Below are 23,535 nucleotides of genomic sequence, written 5' to 3'. Positions count from 1 at the left end.
AAAGCAACCAGAGGCTTCTACTGTGGTGTCTTTACAATGAAGTCACCACAGAAGTCTTCCCTGGGTCCTCCTATTTTAGCCAGGAGTTCTTTTCTTTCACAGGATCCATGGAGTAGGTAACATGTGATCTGGAGTTCTAGTCCAAATTCACGTGGTTCTTTCTGACACCACCCTCTTCCTGCCGGAAGAGTGTTTTTGCTTTTCTTTAAAGAGTTCCCATTTTCTGTACCTTGTATCCTTTCCCACCACAGTTTCTACCAGGTTATCTGAAATTTCAAATCTTCAATTCTGCAGGTAAACCAGATTCTTCTGTAACTGGATTTCTAGTTAGTCCCCTCCTACCAAAGAAACCAAAGACTGGTATTTCATCCTGCTTTAGCCATCCATGGTCATACGGAGATCACTAAAAGTCATCATGACCATGAGATCTCCAGCTGATTCAGAAGTACATATTGATTATCACCAGTCCTTCCTTTCACTCTCAAAGGGAGACATTAGCTCATGAATATTAGTGAAGAAGGGAACACGACTGTGACAGCTTTTCTAGGTTGTCAACGTTACTACATCTGGTATTAACTAAAACCGCAAAATCAAGGGCATACCTGATGGAGGAGGGTCATTGGTTAAAAAATAAAGAAACTGCTTGGCCCTCATAGGTTAAATCATAGGTGGGAGGAGTAAACAGAACAGAATGCTGGGAGGAAGAGGAAGTGAGCTCAGAGGCCATGCTCCCCTCTCCCAGGCAGACGCTGTGCAGCTCTCTCCAGGGCAGATGCGATGCAGCAAGCCGCAAGGTCAGACATGCTGAATCTTTCCCGATAAGACCGGTGCTACACAGTTTATTAGAGATGGGTTGATGGGGATATCAGAATTAGCCAGTAAGGGCTAGAGCTAATGGGCCAAGCAGTGTTTAAAAGAATACAATTTGTGTGTTGTTATTTCGGGTAAAGCTAGCCAGTGGCAGGAGCTGGGTGGCAGAACGCAGCCCGCAGCTTCCACAACACACACCAATGAGAGATTTCTTCTTAATTTGAAGTAGGAAGGTTGACTTCTAGTATGGATCTTTGAGGGCAGAGGTCACACCTTTAATTCAGATCTTTAATCCAGATGTAATCTAGAACACTCCTATTGGAAGCCTATATGTGTACATGGAGGAAGGAAGCGTTTACTCTTTCTCTGTTTGCTCTCTCCTTGTTAGCAGAACCATTCCTTCACTGGTGTTAGAGCCCATCTCCTTAAGATTCCAGCATATACTGCAGACCAGCTGAGACACCAGCCTTGTGGAGTGAGCAACTACTTGATTCTAGGACTTTCTATCCATAGCCAGTCATTGTTGGATTAGCTAGAGCACAACCTGAAAGCCATTCAATCAAATCCCCTTTCAATATACACAGAGATCCATTTTATAACTCTAGAGAGCCCTGACTAATACACAGGCATGGAGAGAGGGCAGTCTAGAGCAGTTTGTGTCTCATAACAGTCTCAGCTCACTTACAAATTATCAACAGCCACTATACCATAACCTTAGCCTTCCCCAGGTGCTTTTTCACTTCAGAGGACTCAACCCTCCTCCTCCACATCATTATGACTTAATTTCTTGGCATGCTTTATTTCTCATATTATTGAGTTCAGGAGGGGAAGGGCCATTCTTGGGCAGTGCTTAATAAGTCAATTTAACTCTCCGTGGGCGGAGCAGTGAAAAGATTCTAATGAAGCAGAGAGAAATCTCTAGTGTTGGAAGGAGGAAGTGCTGAATGGCTTCCCTTGTGTCACAGGAAAGACTCATGGAATTGAAACTCAGCTTCTGGTTAGTTCAGGGAGCAATAATTAGCAAGAAGGCAAAGGCTGTGCCCGTGACATCAGCAGTTCCTTCTCTGGAAATTCTATTGTATCCTGGAGAGCTCTTGGAATCCTGTGATGTCACTTGTGTTGTAGCAACTCAACTGCCCTCAGGACGTTCGTTCAGTGGCTGGAAGATTCGCTTATAGACATGTTGTCTACACTGAGGAGACTACTTGTGAGAGAGAATGGAGATCAAGGTGAGACCAGAGTGAGGCAGAAGGAAGCAGGCCCTAGGTCTCACTGGAAAACAGGGAGAAGTAAATTGTTCTGGGGAAGACGTGGTGAGTTCAGGGAAGGGAGATGGGGCACTTTCTAGATGTGGTGGGCTTTAGCCTTCCAGGGCTAGGGCTCAGGAACTGGGAGCTTCTGGGAAGCAATAGGCCTATCCTGCTTCTCTGGGATCCTAAGGAGCAAGCCTATATCAAGGATTGATGATGATTAGTTTGGCTGAGTCAGGAATTGACAAGGCTATACCTGTTTTGTTGGGTACCCTCTGCTTTCATTCTGAGTGGGGAAGGAGGCGCAGAGGACTTAATGAGATTTCAGGTCCATCACTGCACTTCACCCCTTCTAAAGTCCTTTAGGTTGTGCGTCACTAATACTAGGGAAAGGAGAGTGCCCTGGTGAAGCTTGAGGTTCCCATACTTTACATCACAGCCACTAGCAGGGCAGGAGTCAAAAAGTGTGGCTGTCTTCCAGTGAGTTCTAAGGTTTCCAACTTCCTCACAGTGGGTGGCACACAGGTCTCCAGTTCATCCTGAGAAATGAGAGCTAGCGAACCTGGGCAGGCATCGTTCCCATCCTGCCAGCTCTGGGCGTCCTGGGCTGTCAGTGAGGATGACTTTGTGGATCTGGTGACTATGTTCTGCCCATGCCTGGCTTCCCTGTTAAAATGCAAGATGAAGCTCCCAGAGTATAACATGAGAAAAAAGTGGATCTGGGGAAGGTACGGTGTGTGCTAAGCAGAGGACGGAGGGCTTCCTGGAGGAGGTGAATGTGACCTGGGCCTTCTGATAGTGGAACTCAGCAGCTGGGAGCTTCTGGGAAGCAATGGGCCTGTACTGCTTCTCTGAGATTCCAAAGAGCAGACCCTGAGTCAAGAGTTTCTGATGGTTATTTAGGAGGATCGTGAGTTGTCCAGGCGGTAGATGCTTTTCTGGGAGCACCTTCCATTTTATTCTGAGTGGAAAAGAGGGCAGGAGGAAGAGATTGACTAATGAGGGTCTCTCTCTAGCTGGGGTGTTACTGTACACTTCATCCTCAGTGGATTCTTTCAGTTTCCATGGGAATCTGATGCCAATAAGATGGAGGGAAACTCCCCTGGCCATGCACCATGGCTTCAGACATTAGATGCTTTGGCTATGGACAGGTGATCAGGACTCAGGGCTGCTAAGCACTAGGGACAACAGGATTTACCTGTATCACATCAGATATGAACTGACACTGCCCTCCAATTCTATTGGGCTGGGCTAGCTTATGCGTTCCAGGGCCAGGGGACAGCAACAGGGAGCGATGCACGTGATTATTCAGAGGTTGATGATACGGAGCTCAGGGGCCCCAGTTTGAGGATAGCTGCCCTGCTCTTTGGAAGTTTCACTGGGTTTCTAGCATTTACTCATCCTTATGCTTCTTTGAATTCAGCATGGACTCTCCTGGCCCTATGCCATTCAAGAACACAAGTTTATTTGTCTTTATCTGCCTGCAGGGACTACTGGGGAGACACCATCCCAACTCTCCACCTTCACTGAGAAGCAGCAACAGATGAAAAAGTTGGAGAAACTCACCCATCAGTTACATGAAATGACATGTGAGGCCGATGAGCTGCGTCAAATCTTGGCCAATTACACCTACAAGGATTTGAACAACAGGTAGTCCATGCCCAGTTCTCTGCTGACCATCTTGACACTTGCAGAAGCAATCCCAGGTTTTCTGAGTAACAGGAGGCTGAAACTCCAGGTTGTTCTGGTGCCTAATTTTCCTAAGTTCATTCAAGATGTAGAACTTGGAGCCTCGGTTGGAGTAAGACAGGAACAGAGGCTGTTTTGCTTCCTCCAAATGAAAAGCAGAGCCCGTGGCCTGAATCATTGTCTGCGGCTAGAGACTGTAGTGTGTCTCAGCATGCATTTCAGGAGGCCTTGACAGGTGTTGGCTTGTGGGAGATGCTAGGCACTGTTAGTTTGTAGTGAGTCTTTGTAATTGACCAGCAGACAACTGTGAGCTGAAGGCTCCTGGCAGCAGCTGGAGGGGCCTGGTCCCATTCAACCATCACAGTGTGACGCCGGAAGGCCTGGAGCCCATTGCTGCTCCTCTCTGGGCTTGATCTTTATGCTCTGAGACAATGCCACCTCCCTGCATTTCTTGGGCATCCTGATTGCATGTGGTGTACCTTTGTGTATGTGCATGTGTGAATGTGTATGTGCATGTGGAAATTTGTGTGTGCATGTGTATGTGTGTATGTGTATGTGTGTCTGTGTGCTCCTGGGAGTCTGGGGTCTGTGGCATGGCCTGAGGATTTTGCATTCTCTGAGTTTTGAGGTGACGACACTGCTGAGGCCAGGGAAACCCATGTTGAGCAGCACACCTCTTGGGCACTGTGCTGCCCTTGGTGGAACATTGAAATTCTCTGTGGAATTTAGAAAGTCATTCTAAAGTTGGGACTCCTCCCTGGAAATACTGATTATGTACTCTGGTCCTCTGTGTAGCAACAGGCACCCAGGGATTAGAATTTAGGAATTAGGCACCCTGTTCTGAAGACAGGAGAAATGTGATCATTAGGTGTCTGGTGGATCTAATTACGTGGCACAGCTTCCTGGGATCTTCTTAGAGAGCCAATCTAAGCCCACTGAGGGTGCTCATGCAGCCAGCCCTGGCTCCCTCCCTTTGGACCTCCTGCCTCTTCTGTTCTGGGGGCAGGATAGGAAGTATAAAAAGCACCAGAAGGTCCCAGTGTATAAGTGCCAGGCTGTGACATCCACTGGGCTAGGGCAATCTATAACACAAGCTTCATTCATGTGTTCATGGTATTCTTTTCTCCTGGGGCCATGCTCTACCACAGGCTGAATTTTGAGTTTGAGATGCTCAAAATGGAGCATAAGCAGGTGGTGTCTGACCAGCTGAAACTGCCCAGGGAGATCAGTAAGGCTGTGGACAAGTGCAATCAACTGATGGAGGAGACCGAATCGGTCGGGTAAGTGCCTGATTTAGCTTGTTTCTGCCCTTCCATGTCTTGACCCAAAGTGAAGGCTCTGGTTCCAAACTGTCTGCCTCTTAGCAAGCAGCTTATCCGGTGGCTGTCAGATTTGTCTCTCCTAGACTCAGTTTTGCTAAGTGTGAAAATACACTAAGGTCCTCCCATCATTGTCCTGCCAGCCTCAGGAGTCCTTAGAAAAATGGTTCACATCATGAAGGGGATGTCTGGGAGCCCATGCCCTAAGGAGCTCTGGCAGACACTTCACAGAGCTGCTTTCCATAGACTCCATAAACAGAGTTTATTCCTGTTGGGAGTTCTGTCCTCCTTCAGAGAATGTTTGTCCTTTTCCTGTTGAGGCTTTCCTAACACCATGAACAGTTAAGTACAGGTGGGGCTGCACCCTGTTCTCTTCTCAGAGGCACAGGATACCTTTTGGTTACCAGGGCTCTCAGAAGTAGTTTGAATCTTCCTGGAATTTGGTTATTCTCTGGATCTGGCCTGCCTCTGAGTGAGGCTGGCTTGGCTCCTGAGAGCTCCAGTCTTGGGCTGTGTGGGGTTTTCAACTTTTCAGTGTGGGTGGCACATGGACATAGGCATGACATATGGAGGCTGGTTGAAGCTCACCATTTTTTTTGGTGTTGGTCCAGTTACCGCCATGGCCAGGTCCTACGAGATCGGACTCAGCTGAAGAAAATAGTACATGTGTTGAGACTGAAGAACAGATTGCTGCGGAAGGAGAAGAGTGAACTGCAAGAGACCTGTGAGGAGGTGAAGAGGCTCTTGAAGGAGGTGCTTGAGAAGATCTGTGGCCGCTGTGCTGAGCAGCAGCAGGTAGGCTGTGGCAGTGGGGGCAGGCTGCCCACCTGTCCAAACATAAATGTACAGACACCCATGTAACCATCCATCTACCCATCCAGACTCCACCTACATGCCATCCAGTTGTTCTTTCTGTGTTCATTCACAAGGTTCTCTGTAGAGCTATCCTCTTACAAGAAACCAGATGTTTGGTCAGCAAAACCTTCTGTTCTGTTAGAAGCCACAGAACATTCAGAGAGATGCGTCAGTCACATATCACACCTCCATGCCATTATGTTTGGAGGGCTGCTGTGCAGGGAACTACTTAGGGAACAGCACAGAGCTTTCCTTGATGAGGTCAGCACACTTGGCTCTTTTGCTGTTCAAGGGTCATGTGAAATCACAGGCAGGAAGCAGCTTGCAAGGACTCGAGCCAAGTGAGTGGTTCTCATTGTCAACTTTTTGAGCTTTGTGTGGTCTTCTCCTTTCTTCCTGCACCCCAATGTGTTCTCTTCCTTTTCTCAAGCTCTTGGTTCACAACAGAAGCCCGAGTAGCGCTTTCAGTCCTGTTTTCTGTGGGTGGTGCTTGACATTTCTCCCATCCTGGTCTTTCAGTCTGGTGCTGACCGAATGACCATTGACGTGGGATGACTTTGGCAGGCTTAGGGTTGGGGTGATTTGAGGATTCAAAATAACATTTTCTCCAATCACTTCAACACAGGCTGATGAAGCTGTGTGCTCCCCTAGGCATTTTTAGTCCCCAAGGAATGGACAGCAGTGTTGTGGCTCTCAGTTGAAACACCCGATGAGCATACTCTAAATTCAACTGTTCATTCACCGTGTCCTCTTCATTTTTTCTGCTCACTTCTGATTCCTGTGGTCTGTGTGTATCTATGTAGGCTTGTGTAAATGGGTGCCATGGGGAGTCTGTCTGCAGGCTGCATAGTGAAATCCAGTGCTGTCCTCTGCTGTTCACTCCCTTATTCTCTTGAGCCCAGGCATTCACTGCACCGCAAATTTTCTGTCCAGGTTTCATGTCCACCTAGCTGTCTAGAACAACCCAACAGAAAACTGCTGTGACTCAGTGGTTGTTAGGTATTAGCAGAGGCAAAAATATTTATCTGCAAGGAAATCCTTGGAGCAAACCATAGAAATGTGGTACATGAAGTTTAGGAGGAGGCCACTGTGGCAAATCAAGGTGTCTGAGAGGCAGGATTGGCTGGATGAGGGTTTGTGTCCCTTCTCTGCTCTGGGTGAGTGGCGACTGCACCCTTAATGGTCAGGTGGCTCACTATGTCTTCTCTGTCCCTTTTTGTTGTTATCCATATTGTCTGTTACCATTTTTTCCACCTTTGTCCAACCTTGGCTCGGTTAACCTTGTTCTTGGAGCTTGGCCTGGATTTTATTCTGTGGGAGATTCTGACGTGCAGTGTGCTTCCAGCATATCTCAGCCCAGCAGAGTCCACAGCCATGCTGTGACGTCAGAATGGGGCTGTCTCAGGGCACCCCCTTAGGCTCCAGATGGTCTAAAGCACTCACCATGTGCTGTGTCTGCAGCACTCGGTAACTGCTCTGATTCAGAGTTGTTCACTCTGAGCTAGAACCAGCCGCATGGAGGACTGGAGAAACGAGGACCCTCAGCCATTGCTGGTGCTGTAAAATTGTGTAGTGCAGTGAGAAGCCACACACAAGTCTTCAGAAAGTCGAACTGCCATCCCCAGGTGACCCAGTGAGTCCAGAACATGAAGTAGGTGTCCAGAGAAGCGAGGTGACATCGGGGTCTTAGCAGCAATCCTTAGAGGAGCCTCGAAGTAGAAACTACCCAGATGTCCATCATTCAAAGAGTGAAAAAGTACAGTGTGCTTGAGCCCTTCTGTGGAATATTGTTCAGCATGAGATAATACATGAAATCACTTGACACTGACTTAATCAGCCATTTGTTACTCAAAGAAATTGCACTGTGTTCTTCCTTCTTCAGACAAAAGTTAACCTCCTCAACAATATCCCTAGGGATTGCTCTTTATATTAGCGTTAACTGGGCAACTACACATGTTATTGTATTGCACTGTGTTTGTATGTATACATTCACATTCATGCATATTCATGAGTGTACTGTGTACATGGGAGTGGGCAACCCTCCAGTGAGAACACAATCTTCTAATGAACAGAAGCAAGAAAGCCTGGATGAAGGACTGAAGAATGTCCTGAAACAAAAGGAGCTGGTCACCCAGCACGGGGACCTGGCAGAAAAGCTGCAGCATCATCTCAGTGTCCCCGAGATGAGGTAGGAGCCCAGCGGGAGGAGCAGTTAGAACCAGGTAGCTCACCTGTACCTGGATTCTGTCTTTTTGGGGACTCTTGCAAACTGGATGCCTCTCAGCTGCAATTAGGGAAAGATCACCTCAGGATATTGTGCTAGCCTAATCAAGAACTTCTCCAGGAAACACCATGTTTGATCCTTAGTGTTTCTGGGAATTGTGCACCCTTATTCCCTTCTGAGCTCTCTGGTGTCTCCCCCAAAATCTCCCTATGGTGGTCCTAACCCTAGAAGGAGGGGGTTAGTTGTGGAGGACATTGTGTGCCCCTGCTACTCTATTTTCCTTCCAGAACAGCAGCTTTAGAGAGAAGCTCCTGCCTCTGGGCAGCTCTGCATGCAGCACACTGATGCTAATTACAGCCTCTCTGCAGTGCGCATTGGTTTCCTGAGAAAAGATTTTTGGGGTTATAAGAGAAGATTTAGGAGTTGAGGAGCTGAGTGCAGGAAGGTTTCTGTGCTGTAGGAATAATCAGAGCCAAAACTGTAGTGTTGTGTAGGCTCCCCTGGAGGGTCCACATTCCGTTTCTCAGGTTGATACTATTCACCTGGTATCTAATCAAGGCTGTGCAGATCTGTCCTGAGCTGTTACTCAGTCATTGCTACACTGGTATTTATCCAAAATAATGTATCTAGTCAACAGAGAAATGTGCTGTACTTTCTTGCCCAGCACAGTGTAGTTCTCGTTTCATCTTCTAGCAGATTGTAAAAGCTGAGAAAAAAATCCAGGACCAGGTGCACTCTGACCCTTCTCCCCTGGGGAATGCAGGGAACGACCTCAGCTCAGCTGAAAAGTAATGATGGATTGTCCCGCTGAATAGAGCTGCTTCAGGCTCAGTAGCTGTTTTAGCAGGTGCCCGCCAGGCCTGATCCCTAACTGCCTTCCTCTTCCAGCTCAGAAAATCTCCAGTCAGAGCTGGAACAGGTCACAACCCAGGACGAGAGCTTCCTGCAGACAGAGCTGCAGCAGCAGGAGCACTAAGTCTCACAGGCAAGTGAGCCACCTTTGCTTCCCAGCCCATGCAATGGCATTTATAGGGGGGTGGGAGGCTAAGTGACTGGTTCCTCTCTGTGAATAGGCCCTGATTTTGTCTAGCCTGTGGTCTGCCAGGCTGCTTCTGGGACTGACTGTCTTTCCTTCTCACACAGCTGAAAGGAGGCCAAAGAAGCCAACGACAACTTGTACCCATGGCGTTCTCCACCCTAGCATCAAAGCCTCCTCCTCAGAGGACACCCTGCAAGGCCTAAGAAGGCATGGCTATACTATCTTTGAAAAGGCCTTGCACAATTGGTACCTACCTTCCTACCATGTTTCCAAGGCCAGCCCCAGGCTGTAGGACTGCACTACAAAATCTGCAGCAAGACTAAGCTAATAGTTTAATTAAGCAAGCTGCTAAGCTTAATTTTTTTGTTTGTTTTTTTGGTGGGTTTTGTTTGTTCTGGGTTTTCTTGTTTTCTTTGCTATGGTTTGATGTTTTGAATTCATTTTATCTTCCTTTTGTTCCTGTTGTTTTGGTATTTTGTTAGATTATCTAGTGTTTACATTGTGTTCCCTTAAAAGAACTATTGAGTAAAATAAATATATTTTTATTAATAAAAAAGTTATTTCCCACTCTTCGCTCTTCAGACCAATTTCTTTGGCAGGTATTGGTCTAGGCCCTGATTTTGTCTAGCCTGTGGTCCAGCCAGGCTGCTTTGGGTCTGCTTGCCTTTCCTTTTCTGACAGCCGCTTTTGAGGGAAAACTGAGGAGGCCAAAGAAGCCACACATGACCACATGACATGCTCCACCCTAGGATCATGGCCTCCTCCTCAAAAGACACTCCTTTCCAGCTGTGAACTCACCAGTGAGGGAAATGCCAACTCCCCTCCAGGTGATCTCGCCCCAATCAGGTCCAAGGGTCTGTTGACTCAGTACTTCTGCAGAAAAGAAAGAATCAAAAATGAGCTTGAGATACAGAAATTCTGAGACAAGAATTACCGAGAACCTTGACGCTCAACATCTAGTGGCCTCCATGAGGGGAATAATAACATCGAGGGTAGAGATGTTGGTGAGCAGGACTTTTTTCTGACAGTTTAATGTCATTGGCCTCGGCAAGCTGACTGAATCCTCAGCTCTCCCTATGTGGTGGGAGATTCTCCTGTCATGGAAGATTGCGTTGATGTCCAGTTATTCCAGACAGACAGATTTTCAATTTTTTACTCTAAAGAACAATTTCTTTGGCCATGTGTAGTGTTTCATTCCTGTAGCCTCAGAGACTCCAGAACTCTTGGGTGCCCAGCTTAGGCTATATACTTAGTTCCAGAAAGCCAGGGCTACACAGGGGGACTGTGTTTATATGTAGATGGTGTTGCCAACTTCATGTATACCCATTTCATGATGGACACACACACACTGCATCCTTATTGTCATGATGTAGGTGGATCTTCTTTCTATGTGTTGCTTTCATTGGTTAATTAATAAAGAAACTGCTTGGCCTGATAGGTCAGAACATAGGTGGGTGGAGTAGACAAAACAGAATGCTGGGAAGAAGGGAAGTGAGGCAGACGCCATGATTCTCCTACCCTAGACAGACACAGGTTAGGATCTTTCCCGGTAAGTTACCACCTCATGGTACTACACAGATTACTAAATATGGGTTAATCAAGATGTGAAAGTTAGCCAGTAAGAGGCTAGAGCTAATGGGCCAAGCAGTGTTTAAATGAATACAATTTGTGTGTTGTTATTTCCAGGGCTAAGCTAGCCGTGCAGCAGCCGGGCGGGATGAAAAGCGGGCCTGCTTGCCTCATTGCTACAATTGTCATATATATGTGTGTGTGTGTGTGTGCGTGTGTGTGTGTGTGTGTGTGTGTGTATACACACACTGCATCCTTATTGTCATATTTAGCTATCACTAAACTATAGTATTCTGTTTCATGAAATGAACATGTGGAACAAATTGATGAGAAACACCACAGTATTGTTCTAATGCCTCTCAGGATACACAAACATCTACCAAGGTCGTGTGCAAAAACTTTGTGTCCCACTTGCTACCTGGGCCATGGTGCTGTCCCTGCCTGGGCTGCTGCCAAAGACCATGGCCCTGATACAGCTGTGGGCAGCAATGCTGATATCTGTGACTTCAGTTACCACTGAGGGCTCTGCAGCTTCCTTCAGTCTAGGCCACTATGCTACTGTCACAAGAACATACTCCCACAGGGGGCATGTGTGTCTTGGAGTGCTGTGCTGCCACCCAGGACCATAATGACATCTGGGCCAGGACTGTTGCTGAGAACCAAGTCTCAGTCTATGGCTCTCCTGAAGCCAGGGTCTGAGCATTTATGTCCCAGGCTCATGCTGCCATCAAAGACAGTGCAGAAGCCTGGAATGTGGACCATCACCTAGGCCCACCTGGGGTCTGCTGCTGGGTCCATGCTGATCTGAGTGATCTGCATTGACAACCATGGCCATGGTAACATCCCTGCCCAGGATGTAGCTTAGGACCATATCTGGGTCCATGTTACAAATGCAGCCAGGGTCTGTGCTGATATCCATGGCTTATGTTTCCAATCAAGAGACACACAGAAGTAGAGATCTAAGCCACTACCTAGGACCATGTGAGTCTCTGAGGGCTACACTTCTGCTGGGGTCACACAGATCTGAGTGGCCTATGCTGTCACCAGTGGCCATAAGTGTCCTTTGGGCCTGGGCTGCTGCAAAGGGCCATGTCTGCATCCATTGCCCTGCCAGTGCCTCTGTCCATGTTGATGTCAGCAGCTCCTGTTAGCACTGAAGACAGGATACGGACGCACAGATTAAGCCCACCCTTCACAGGCTGCAGCACTAGGGCGAATTGGACCTGCCTCTCCCCAACTATAATAATGGGGATGCTGGGTCCTGCACCTGGACTGAGCAGCACAGTAGAGCTGATCCTGTTAGCAGCAGTGCAGGGGAGCTGGCCCTGAGCCTGTGAGAGCAGAAGAGCTGAGTTTACCCCCTTCTTTTCCCTTGTGTTGGCAAGGGTGAGGGAAAGACGCCTGCCTCACCTGAGTACATGTCACCTGCAGTGGTGGGAGAGATGGCCTCTGGGGCATGAGAACAAAAACCTGGGTCTGCCTCTCACCAACTGCAGCAACTGGGAGAGTGGGCCTGGGACCTCACCTGGGCTCAACAGTAGAGCCGGCCCTTTGTGGTCTGAGTGTGTGAGAGCTCGATGGGAGGGCGTGAGAGCAGGATACCTGGCCTCTCTGCATTCTGCTTGCTCTATTGGGAGACCTAACTGAGGCAGTGCTGAAAAGCTTGCCTGGGTTGTGAAGATGAGGGGAGCCTGGCAGGTTCACTAACCCAGCTACAATGCAGGCCCAGAACCAGGGCTATGACTTATCCCACCCCAACATCCTCTTTTTCTAGGAACTGCTGGAGCAATGAGGGCCTGGATCTGCAGACCCAAATCTGCAGGATCTCCATGACACAAGCTTCAATAGGATATCCAAAAAGAGTCCCAGCGAGGATACATTATCTATAGTGTAGTAGAAGCCAAAGGTCTGGAAAACTTACAGGAAAAGATGTATGGACTAAAGGGTATACTGTGTGACTCACTGGGTCACACTGCAGAGTCCTCACCAAGATTTTGTGTGTTTGCTTTTGATTTTGAGTTTTGGGTTTTTCTTTTAAAGTTTGTTCTTTTTGGTGGGGAGGTAGCAAGAGCAGAGCACAGATGTGAGGGAATGGGTAGGGGGAAGAGTGGGATTGGGATGCATGATGTGAAACCAACAGAGAATCAATAAAGTATTTTTAAAAAGAAATTACAATAACTGGAAGTATCTGTCTCTGGGTTCCTTGAAATACAGCATCAGGGATAACCACATAGCAGACCAAATGAATTCTAAGATATGTTGGCCATTTTTTTTTCTGTTTTGGTGCTGTGCATTAACTATGCTTTGGTTTAATTTTTAAGATTATTTAGTAGATATATATGTATGTATGTTTTACCTGCTGAAGGGCTGTACATCACATGCATTCAATTCCACCAGAGGCCAGCAGAGAGCATCAGATTCCGCCTGAACCTGGAGACTTTTTATCTGCACTGTTGTTCCTCTGGGACAGAAAGAAATACTGAAAATTATGGCACCAACTCTCCAGGCCCTACAATTGACTTATATCCATCTAGCCAAGTGTGACGTATTAGACTGAATCACTCTCAAGCAATAAGAGAAGTTAAAGGAGACCAGAGGGACAAATTCAAGATGTAGGAATGCGAATTGTCTCTGAATGCCAGACATCCATGCAAGGCTTTCGCAGGTTCAATACCCTGCTCCAGCATCACTTGTTGTCATGGCTGGAGCAGATCTCTCACATCTTGTCCTGGAATGACAGTGCAGATTAGGGACATCTGATGAAATGCAGAATTGAGAAGACCTTCCTGGTGGCGGTGGTATGGTTAAGGAGTCTCTGTTGATGCTCCAACTAAGTGCTGGAAGGAAGCTTCAAACTAGCCAGAGTGGATGGAGCCTGCAGCAAAAGCCACTTGCCTCTGCCTGAGAGCACAAATGTGCAAGGCTAAGAAGGGAGAGGGATGCATGACGCTGCTGTGGATGATCACAGCAGATCTCACTGTATACTGAGGAAGGGTTTCTTCCAGATGACTGCTTTATTCTTGTGCAGCTCCCCAGAAACGGATCTGACATCTGAGACTGACACTGAGTCACAGTTAATGTGTGGAGGAAGTAATCTTGTGGGTCCACAAATGGTGCTGTCAAACCAGGGGGAGTGAATCCACTCTAGATGAATGAAGGACATATGTATTCAGAACACCAATATAGATATAGAGCTCATTCAAGCCCATGGATAATGTGATCCACCAGAGAGATGTCTTAGAGACTATAGATACCTGCTGACAGCCTACAGGCCTGAGTTCCTTCCCTGGGATTCACATGGTGAAGGAGAGAACAAAACTCAGACAAATTCTCCTCTGATTTCATGTGGGTGTGGGTGCCACCCATGGTCCACAGAAGCTAAGACACCCAACTTTCCACTGAATCTCTCCATCTCATGCACTCATTTAATTATAGTACTGTGCTGTCCATACCATTTTGTCTTTCTGGCTCTTGGGGATCTCATTCAAGATGTTTTTTATCTAGTTCCATCTACTTGCCTGCAAATTTCAAGATGTCATTGTTTTTTTTACCTCTGTGTTATATGTACCACATTTTCTGTGTCCATTCTTCAAGATATAAGAGGCAGCTAGAAATATGCCTGAGTTATTGCCCAAACAGTGTTGCAATTAATATAGTTTTGGTGTGATTATTCAGGTCTGGGTAGCCAGGAAACAAATGAGCAATCTCTTGTTACAAATTGGGAAACCAATGTGGGGCAACTGTATCAACATGAAAACTAAGAAAGCTTGGTAAGGAACTCTAAACACAAAAGAACAGAGTTAAGCACAGTTTCTTCGTAGCCACATTTTTTTTCAGATAGACTCTGTTTGCTGGCAGCAAACAGAGGCATGGCACCATTAAGAGAAGTTTTCCTGACCCATTGTTAGCAGCAAAAAATTGCACAGATTCTTTAAGATCCAGCTTCCTGGTTTGTGCTGGCAGAATGAACTCTTGCTATTTCAGGAGGTCCTGTACCTAAATGGGATCTGTGAGCAGCGTGTTACAAATTGCTTAATGGCGACATAGATCTGTTGGGCCCTCTAGCTGGGGTCATGAGCATGGCTCGCAGAGGCAGTGAACATGCCTCCACCATGTTGGAATAGGTGGAGCAAACAGTCAGGGCTGCAGAGCTGGTTATAGCCATGCTTCCTTTGCATTAAATAAAAGGCACTCCTGGTCAGAAAAGGAATTCAGATACACACTTGAATAGATTCAGACATAAAAGACCTCTAAAGAAGTCACAGTGTGTTTAAAAAATGTATGTAGGTGTCTTTTGGCCATTTGAACTTCTTCTGTTGAGAATTCTCTGTTCAGTTCAGTGCCCCATTTTTTAATTGGGTTAATTAGCATTTTAAAGTCTAGTTTCTTGAGTTCTCTATATATTTTGGCGATCAGACCTTTGTCTGCTGTGGGGTTGGTGAAAATCTTCTCCCAGTCAGTAGGTTGCCTTTGTGTCTTAGTGACCATGTCCTTTGCTTTACAGAAGCTTCTCAGTTTAAGTAGGTCCCATTTATTCAATGTTGCCCTTAATGTCTGTGCTTCTGGGGATATACATAGGAAGCGATCTCCTGTGCCCATCTGGTGTAGGGTATTTCCCACTTTCTCTTCTATCAGGTTCAGTGTGTTCGGGCTGATATTGAGGTCTTTAATCCATTTGGACTTGAGTTTTGTGCACGGTGAGAGATATGGGTCTATGTCGTGTTCAACTTCCTTAGCAATCAGGGAAATGCAAATCAAAACAACTTTGAGATATCATCTTACACCTGTCAGAATGGCTAAAGTCAAAAACACCAAGGATAACCTTTGCTGGAGAGGCTGTGGAGGAACGGGTACCCTCATCCATTGCTGGTGGGAATGCAATCTTGTGCAACCACTGTGGAAGTCAGTGTTTCGGTTTCTCAGGAAATTCGGGATCAACTTACCCCTGGACCCAGCAATACCACTCTTGGGAATATACCCAAGTGATGCTTTATTAAATGACAAAAGCATTTGTTCAACTATGTTCATAGCAGTATTATTTGTAATAGCCAGAACCTGGAAACAACCTAGATGCCCTTCAATGGAAGAATGGATGAAGAAAGTATGGAATATATACATGCTAGAGTACTACGCTGCGGTAAAAAACAATGACTTCTCGAATTTTGCATGCAAATGGATGGAAATAGAAAACACTATCCTGAGTGAGGTGTCCCAGACCCAAAAAGATGAATATGGGATGTACTCACTCATAATTGGTTTCTAGCCATAAATAAGGACCACGGAGTCTACAAGAGGTGAACCTAAAGAAGCTAAGTAAGAAGGTGAACCCAAGGAAAAATATGTAGTTGTCCTCTTGGCTAAGGGAAGTAGACCAAATTTCCGGGGAGAAAATGGGATCTTGGGGATGGGGTGGGATGGGGGTAAAGGGAGATGGGAAGAGAAAAGGTAGAAGGGAAGGAGGGGGGACCTGGGAAACAGGAGAATTGGGATAAAGGAAAGGTGGATAGGGGAGCACGGAACCACAATTCTTAGTTAAGGGAGCCAGTTTAGGGTAGGCAAGAGACTTGACCCTAGAGGGGCTCCCTAGTGCCCAAGATGAGGTTCCCAGTTAGTTCCTTGGGCAGCTGAGGATAGGGAACCTGAAATGACCCTATCCTAGAGCAATACTGACGAATATCTTGCATATCATCATAGAATCTTCATCTGGTGATGGATAGAGATAGAGACAGAGACCCACACAGGAGCACTGGACTGAGCTCCCAAGGTCCCAAGGAGGAGCAGAAGGAGGGAGAACATGAGCAAAGAATTTGGGACCACGAGGCGTGCATCCACCCACTGAGACAGTGGAGCTGATCTACGGGGAGCTCACCAAGACCAGCTGGACTGTGACCGAAAAAGCATGGGATAAAACCGGACTCTCTGAACATGGCGAACAATGAGGGCTGATGAGACACCAAGGACAATGGCAGGGGGTTTTGATCCTACTTAATGTGCTGGCTTTGTGGGAGCCTAGCCAGTTTGGATGTTCACCTTCCTAGATATGGACGGAGGGGGGAGGACCTAGGACTTAACACAGGGCAGGGAACCCGGACTGCTCTGTGGACTGGAGAGGGAGGGGGGGGGGAGAGGAGTGGGGGGAGGGGGAGAAGGGTGGGAGGAGGGGGAGAAGGGTGGGAGGAGGGGGAGAAGGGTGGGAGGAGGGGAAGGGAAATGGGACGCTGGGAGGAGGTGGAAACTTGTTTTTTGTTTATGTTTTTTTTCTTCTTTTCGCAATAAAAAAAAAAGAAAAAAAAAGAAAAAAATGTATGTAGGCTTTGGAGAGAGAAGAAAAAGAGGAATGAGAATATGAGCAAAGAAGTCAAAACTATGATGGGTACCCACTGAAACAGTCTACCTGAGCTAATGGGAGCTCACAAACTCCAGCCGTAATGGGAAGGAACAAGCATAGGATCAAACTAGTCCCTCTCAATGTGGCTGACAGTTGCATAGCTGGGGCAGACTGAGGGGCCACTGGCAGTGGCACCAAGATTTATTCCTACTACTTGTACTGACTTTCTGGGAACCTATTCTCTTTGGATGATAACTTGCTCAACCTAGATATAATAGGGAGGGCCTTGGACTTTCCCCAAAGCAATGTGCCTTATCTTCTCTGAGGAGTGAATGGCAGTGGGGTGGGAGGGTGTATGGAGGCTATGGGAGGAGGGGAGGGAGTGGGTACTTTGGTATGTACAATGAAAAAAGATTGTTTTCTTTTTTTAAAAAAATAAATAAATGAAAAAGAAATAGTTTTAAAAATAATGTTTTCAAAGAAACAGTAAAAGTGATGTGAAAGAGTAAAGACAGTTACAGATTAAAGGCTAAAGAAAAATAAGTCATGCAAAGATGGAATATATATACAGAGAGTCTGGATTATAATATTGTTGTGTTTTCTTTGAATTTTTTGACTGCAAAGAGAGACTTGATTCTGGGGGCTGCTAAGTTAAATCAACATAAAGGTATCTTGACTTCAAAATTTGAGTCTAGGGTGTTGTAATAAGAGTGATGGGGCTGCGTCCCTGGCACCCGGCCGCCCACATGGCTAGCTCTAGCTTATGCCCCAAAATAATTACACGGAAACTGTATTCTTTTAAACACCACTTGGCCCATTATATCTAGCTTTTTCTCGGCTAACTCTCGCACCTGGACTAGCCCATTTCTTATAATCTGTGTAGCCCACGAGCTGGCTTACCAGGAATGATCTTAACCTGCGTCTGCCTGGAGTGGAAGAATCATGGCGACTCTTTGACTCAGCTTCTTTCTCCCAGCATTCTGTTCTGTTTACTCCTCCCACCTATGTTTTAACCTATGAGGGCCATGCAGTTTCTGTATTGCTTAACCAATGAAATCAACAGATTGATATATGACACTCCCACATCACTAGGGATATATTACTTTGTAAAAGTTTCTGACTTTGTTTCCACAGAAGATAAGAACCTATGGATTCCTTCCAGGCTAATGTGGTTTGATGGAACAGAGCATCCTGAAAGATCTCCACGAACCCTAAGAACACATCATTCAACAATCAGCGGAAGTATGCCCAAAAGTTCTATAGGAATCCTAAGAATACTTCACCCAATAATCAGCAGGAAGTAGTCTCTAGAACTATTCCCAAATTCCCAAAATGATTGGTTATGTTTGTTTTCATTTAAGGAGAGATGATTATAAGTGTTTAATGGTCATAGTCAATTTCTAAGAAGAAAAATAAGGGGATATGACATAGGCATAATACTTTACATTGATATAAACTTTGGTTTATTGATATAAATTTTTTTAAGATCAATTTTACTGTATGTATATTATCTATTCTTGCTTAAGGTATTATATTTATACAGCTCATTTATAATTAAAAATTACAGATTAATAGATATTTATAACAGTCAAATTTGTTGTCATGTTAGTTAGGTTTTCTACATGTACAGAGATATTATTTCAAATGGATATGTATTCTTCAACCCTTTCAAAGACCTACAGAGTATGGTATTTTAAGGGTTTTAAGAACTTAGAATTTTCTCGACAGCAAGACAGGTCTGCTTCTGGCAGCACCGATCTATGTTACAGAGATTGAGGGGTATTGAAGAAACTCATTATGGAATTTGCCTTCAATGTGGCAAGGATAGCCATTTGGGCAAGAAACTGCTCTTGCCTGGACTACTTAATAGTATGCTGTATGAATTAGACTTGCAGGGCACACAAAAAATAACTGGTGAACTTACCTAAAGAAGGTGAGACAGTCCTTCAGGGCTCCTCCTTCATGAAAGAGTCTGCCAGACATTTTGTAGGACAGCAAAGATACTATGGGTCTGTAAGCTGAAGACGGATATCCCAATAGTACAGAAGAATTTTGGGTGACTGTCCAGGCAGCAAGATTTCTCTGTCAAATCTAGAACTTTGGCAGTTGTTTATAACACACTTCCTGTTTACTTAGGTAAATATTATATCCTTCTGAAGTTTATAAAGAGCTGAAGACATATAGTTATAGTAACAGTTTTCCTTAGTTATCATAAAAGATAAATTAGATATAAAACTTCAGATTCACAAGGATAGGATAGATGATAGAGGATTTCACCTAATTTGACAAATGTAAAAGGACTAAATATTGTAACTATAATTCTTGCTTGATAACTGTTTTGTATATGCAGTTTTACAATGTTAAATTAAAACTTTCTTTTTTATTTAGACAGAAAAAGGGAGATGCTGTGGGATGTTATTCTGTACATTTGTGGCTTTTATTGGTTGATTAATAAAGCTGTTTGGGCCAATGTCTTAGCAGAGTAAAGCCAGGCAGGAAATCAGAATAGAGATAGAGAAGGCAGAGTCAAAGAGACACCATATAGCTGCCAAAGGAGAAGGACCATGAATCTTTCCAGTAAACCACAGCCTTGTAGTAATTTACATATTAATAGAAATTGGTTATATCAAAATGTAAGAGCTATCTAGAAATATGTCAGAGTCATTGGCTGAACAGTTTTATAATTAATATAGGTTCTGTGTGACTATTTGGTTCTGAGTGGCTGTGAAACAGTCTCCACTTACAGTCAGAAAAGCACAGTGACTTAAGTTCAGTGACTGAACTACACAACAAGATGGAAAGACAGAAAAGACTACAAGAAATTTTACTCTGACCTCCACATGCACTCCATCATGTGCACAATGCACAACACACATGCACACACACACATATACACACACACCACGTAGACACAATAACAAATTTTAAAAGAGCATAACTGCTTAATAATGAAGAACCAAAACTTTAAATATTTTCTTATCAATTTACATATACCTCTGATATTTCTTTTTTTTTCCCCAAGTTTTTAGAAGAAAACTATATTCTTTTAAAGAAAATGCAAACATCCTCGGGGGTGGGGGGAACTTAATTTAAGTCAAATCACATGGTTTTGTGGTAGAGCTGGATACAGTGTGCACAGATGCTCCCCGGGGTCGCAGGGAGCCCTGGTGGGCTCGCTCTCTGTGCCTGGGATTCTCTCAGGGTCTTTTGAGGCTGAGGATGCTAGAAAGGCACCACCCCTGCCAGGATCCAGAGAGGGAGAGACCTGTGGCTGAAACACCCATCAAGGGCAAACCCGGTGTTTCCCAGGTGTCACTGCCCTGGCTGTGATCGCACACAAATAAGGCACCCTTCCCCCATGGCACCAAGCCCTCCAAGCCTTGCCTCTGGGAGCTGAGGCCAAGCCGAAGAAGGTGGCCTATCCCAAGGCTGCAGGGTGCGGGTGTCCTGGAACCCAGCAGGGGAAGTGGCTTGAGGCACGGGAGGTTCAGGCCCCTGCGGAAGAGACAGCAGCTCAGTGGAGGGGAGAAGACAGGAGCGTGGGTCACCCTTCTCTCCGGATGGCTGCTTTTCAGAGCTCAGTCACATGTACAGCGGGCAAGGGGAGTGGGCCCAGTCCGAGGCACCTCAGGAGGCACCGGCGGCAGAGCAGATGCCCCTCCAGGGGGTAACAGCAGCATCCTTCCTCCCCGCTCAGCTGGAGCCCGCAATCCTCACAGTGTAACACTCCACGTGGTAGTCTCTGTCCATGGACACCACACGAATGGTTGTCTCACAGCCCTGGGCAGGGAGGATAGGGCGGGCACAGGAAGCACATTTTGGAGCAAACACCGTGTGGTAGTCTCTAACGCAGTAGATGTTGTTCTCCACGTCCACGGTGAAGGGAACGCCATCCAGACACTCGTTACACACTGAGCAGCGGAAGCAACCTGGGTGGTAGGACTTGCCAAGGGCCTGTAGGATCTGGAAGTCCTCCTGGCAGTTCACTTTCTCACCCACGTTATAGAAGGCCTTCCCACGGAGTCGTCTCCCACAGGAGTCGCAGCTGAAGCAGTCGGTGTGATACAGGCTCTCCATTGCCTGGCATGCCTGCCTTGCTCCGTAGATGCCAAGCCCACACTTGATACAGATGCTGAAGTAGTCTCGCGCCGTGCGCGCCTCAAGCGCGCGCTCCAGCTCCCGCGTGAGTGCTTCCAGCCGCCGCTCGGCTGCGCTCGGGCCACTGTCCCGGCCCGGGGGTAGCGGCAGCGACGGCAACGGGAACGGGAACGGGAACGGGGCGGGCTCCGGAGAGCGGGCAGGCGCGGGGCCGACTCCGGGCGGCAGAAGGTCGGCATAGGCGCCCGCTGAGCCGCGGGAGCCCAGGCTGGATACGCTGGAGCGCGCACTGCACCCCGATGGCGGCCCGGGACCAGGGCCGTGGCGCTGGTCGTAGCCCAGGCTGATGCCGCTGGAGCGCGCGCTGCCGCCGTCCGAGCCCGCCAGGCTGGCGCGCGGGCCTCGCTCGGGGCGGCTGGGGACGTCGGGCGCGGCCTCGAGGCCACCGACTCCGCCGCCGCCCTTGCCTCTGCGGCCCGCCGCGGGCGTCGCCTCGTCGGGGGCCCGAGGCCCGGGCCGCACGCGCCCCGGGGAGTCGGCGGTCGGCTCTGGCTCGCGCAGGCCCAGCCCGGCCAAGAGCAGAGCCGCGTCGTCCACGAGCGCTGCATGGCCATAGGCCCGCCGCCACCGCCGCCCACCAGTGCCGCTCAGACAGCGCGGCTGCATCGTCCGCCGCTCCGCAGCCCGCAGCCCGTCCTGGGACCCCTGGGCACGGGGCGGGGAGGGGCCGGGGTCGCGGTCGCTTGGCGTGGGCTGCAAGCTCGCGCGGGGCCTACCTCTGATATTTCTGCATTACATATTTATGCTAGTATTCTCAGCACTGATTATAAAATCAAGTTAATGACCAACTTTAAAAAATACTCAAGATTCTAAGTTGTGCATTATCAGATAAATTCTCCATCCATCTCATTAGTATGCAAACATGCTTCCATCTTTAAAAGATGATAAAATAAATGCTTTTGTTTTTAAGATAAATTTCTTTAGTACTTTTTACCATTAAATCTTTAATTTGTATACCTATTTCACATATCTATATACTCAGTATAATATAAAACTTCTCAGGTAAATATGAGTTACAAGTGGGAAAAGGTTAAAAAGACCTGTAGTAGAGGACCTATTAGTTCAGTTCTTTCAGAACTTGGAAATATGGGAGGTAGGCAGAGAGCTCCCTCATGGAACACAGGGAAAGTGCCATTGCTATGCCAAATAATAAATAATAAAGAGTGTAACAAATAATAAAGACTGTAAGACAAATTTTTACTCAGAGAATTTTTTGGGTTCTTTCCACCAAGCCTACCACTTGAGTTCAATCAGGCCCCACATGGTGGAAAGAGATGACCAGGTCCAACAAGTTATCCTTTAGAGTCCACAAAGCTCCAGAACATACAACATACCCCACAGATAAACAAACACAGAGATAGATATGATAGATGGACAGATGGATGGATGGATGAATGGGTAGATGGGTGGATGAATGGGTAGACAGACAGAAGATTTACAAAGAAAGAAACTGAAAATAGGAATAAGTTTATAAAGTAAAATTCCTCCTTCTTATCCTTTCGGGACCTGAATTTCAAAATGGTAAAAGGCCACCATCCCTCCATTACCTTATAGAAGTCTAGGTGAGTGTTAAAACCACACTGAAGACGAGAGAGGCAAAAGACAAAATTACATAAGAATGCATGAGCATACTAGCATACCTCCAGCAAAACATTTGCAACCACTTTCAATTTTTTAACTCTATTTCTGTTTTGGCATTAAAAATTATCAAACATTCTACCATTTATTCCTGGTTCTGTGATACTCTAAAATTCTTTCATAATTCCTTAAAACTACTTTCATATAAAATATTCTGCCACTCATTTCAGTATCTAGGACAACCTAAGCGACTTTCACCACCACAAGTTAGTGAACACATTCCATTCATGTGGACAATGTATAGGAACATCTGTTCAGCTGGGATGGGTAAGAGATCCCAGACCCATCCCACCTGCTTCACAGCATCACATGGACAGACAAGCTGATGACTGTTTTCAAGTTTAATTTCAAGAATCACTAATTTAGCAGGGTGTGCTGGCATTTGTCTTTAGCCACAGCACCAAGGAGGCAGAGGCAAGTGGTTCTCTGTGAGTTCGAGCCCAGGCTTCTTGTCTATATAGTGAGCTCTGTGACAGGCATAGCTACATAATAGAGACCCTATCTCAAACAAACAAATTACTAGTATACCACAAGACCTAAAATGCATGTAAACTGATATTCTTCCTGAATTTATTCAAATCCAATGTGGTTTTGGACTGCTTATCACCTGCATAGTTCATAAAATACTATTTTCCGTAAAGCAGATATTTTTAAGG

General features: G+C 46.4%; 1 pseudogene; it reads right to left on the bottom strand.

Moving 5' to 3' along the window:
• Positions 1-20,654: 20,654 nt before the first annotated feature.
• On the bottom strand, positions 20,655-21,847 carry LOC121434926 (annotated as a pseudogene).
• Positions 21,848-23,535: the final 1,688 nt, after the last annotated feature.

This window comes from Microtus oregoni, unplaced genomic scaffold (assembly GCF_018167655.1).
Source record: "Microtus oregoni isolate MIOR12 unplaced genomic scaffold, Mior012 000045F_ref0000178, whole genome shotgun sequence".
NCBI classification, from domain to species: domain Eukaryota; kingdom Metazoa; phylum Chordata; class Mammalia; order Rodentia; family Cricetidae; genus Microtus; species Microtus oregoni.
The sequence above is the reverse complement of the archived record's forward strand: the minus strand, read 5'-3'. Positions and strand labels throughout refer to the sequence as shown.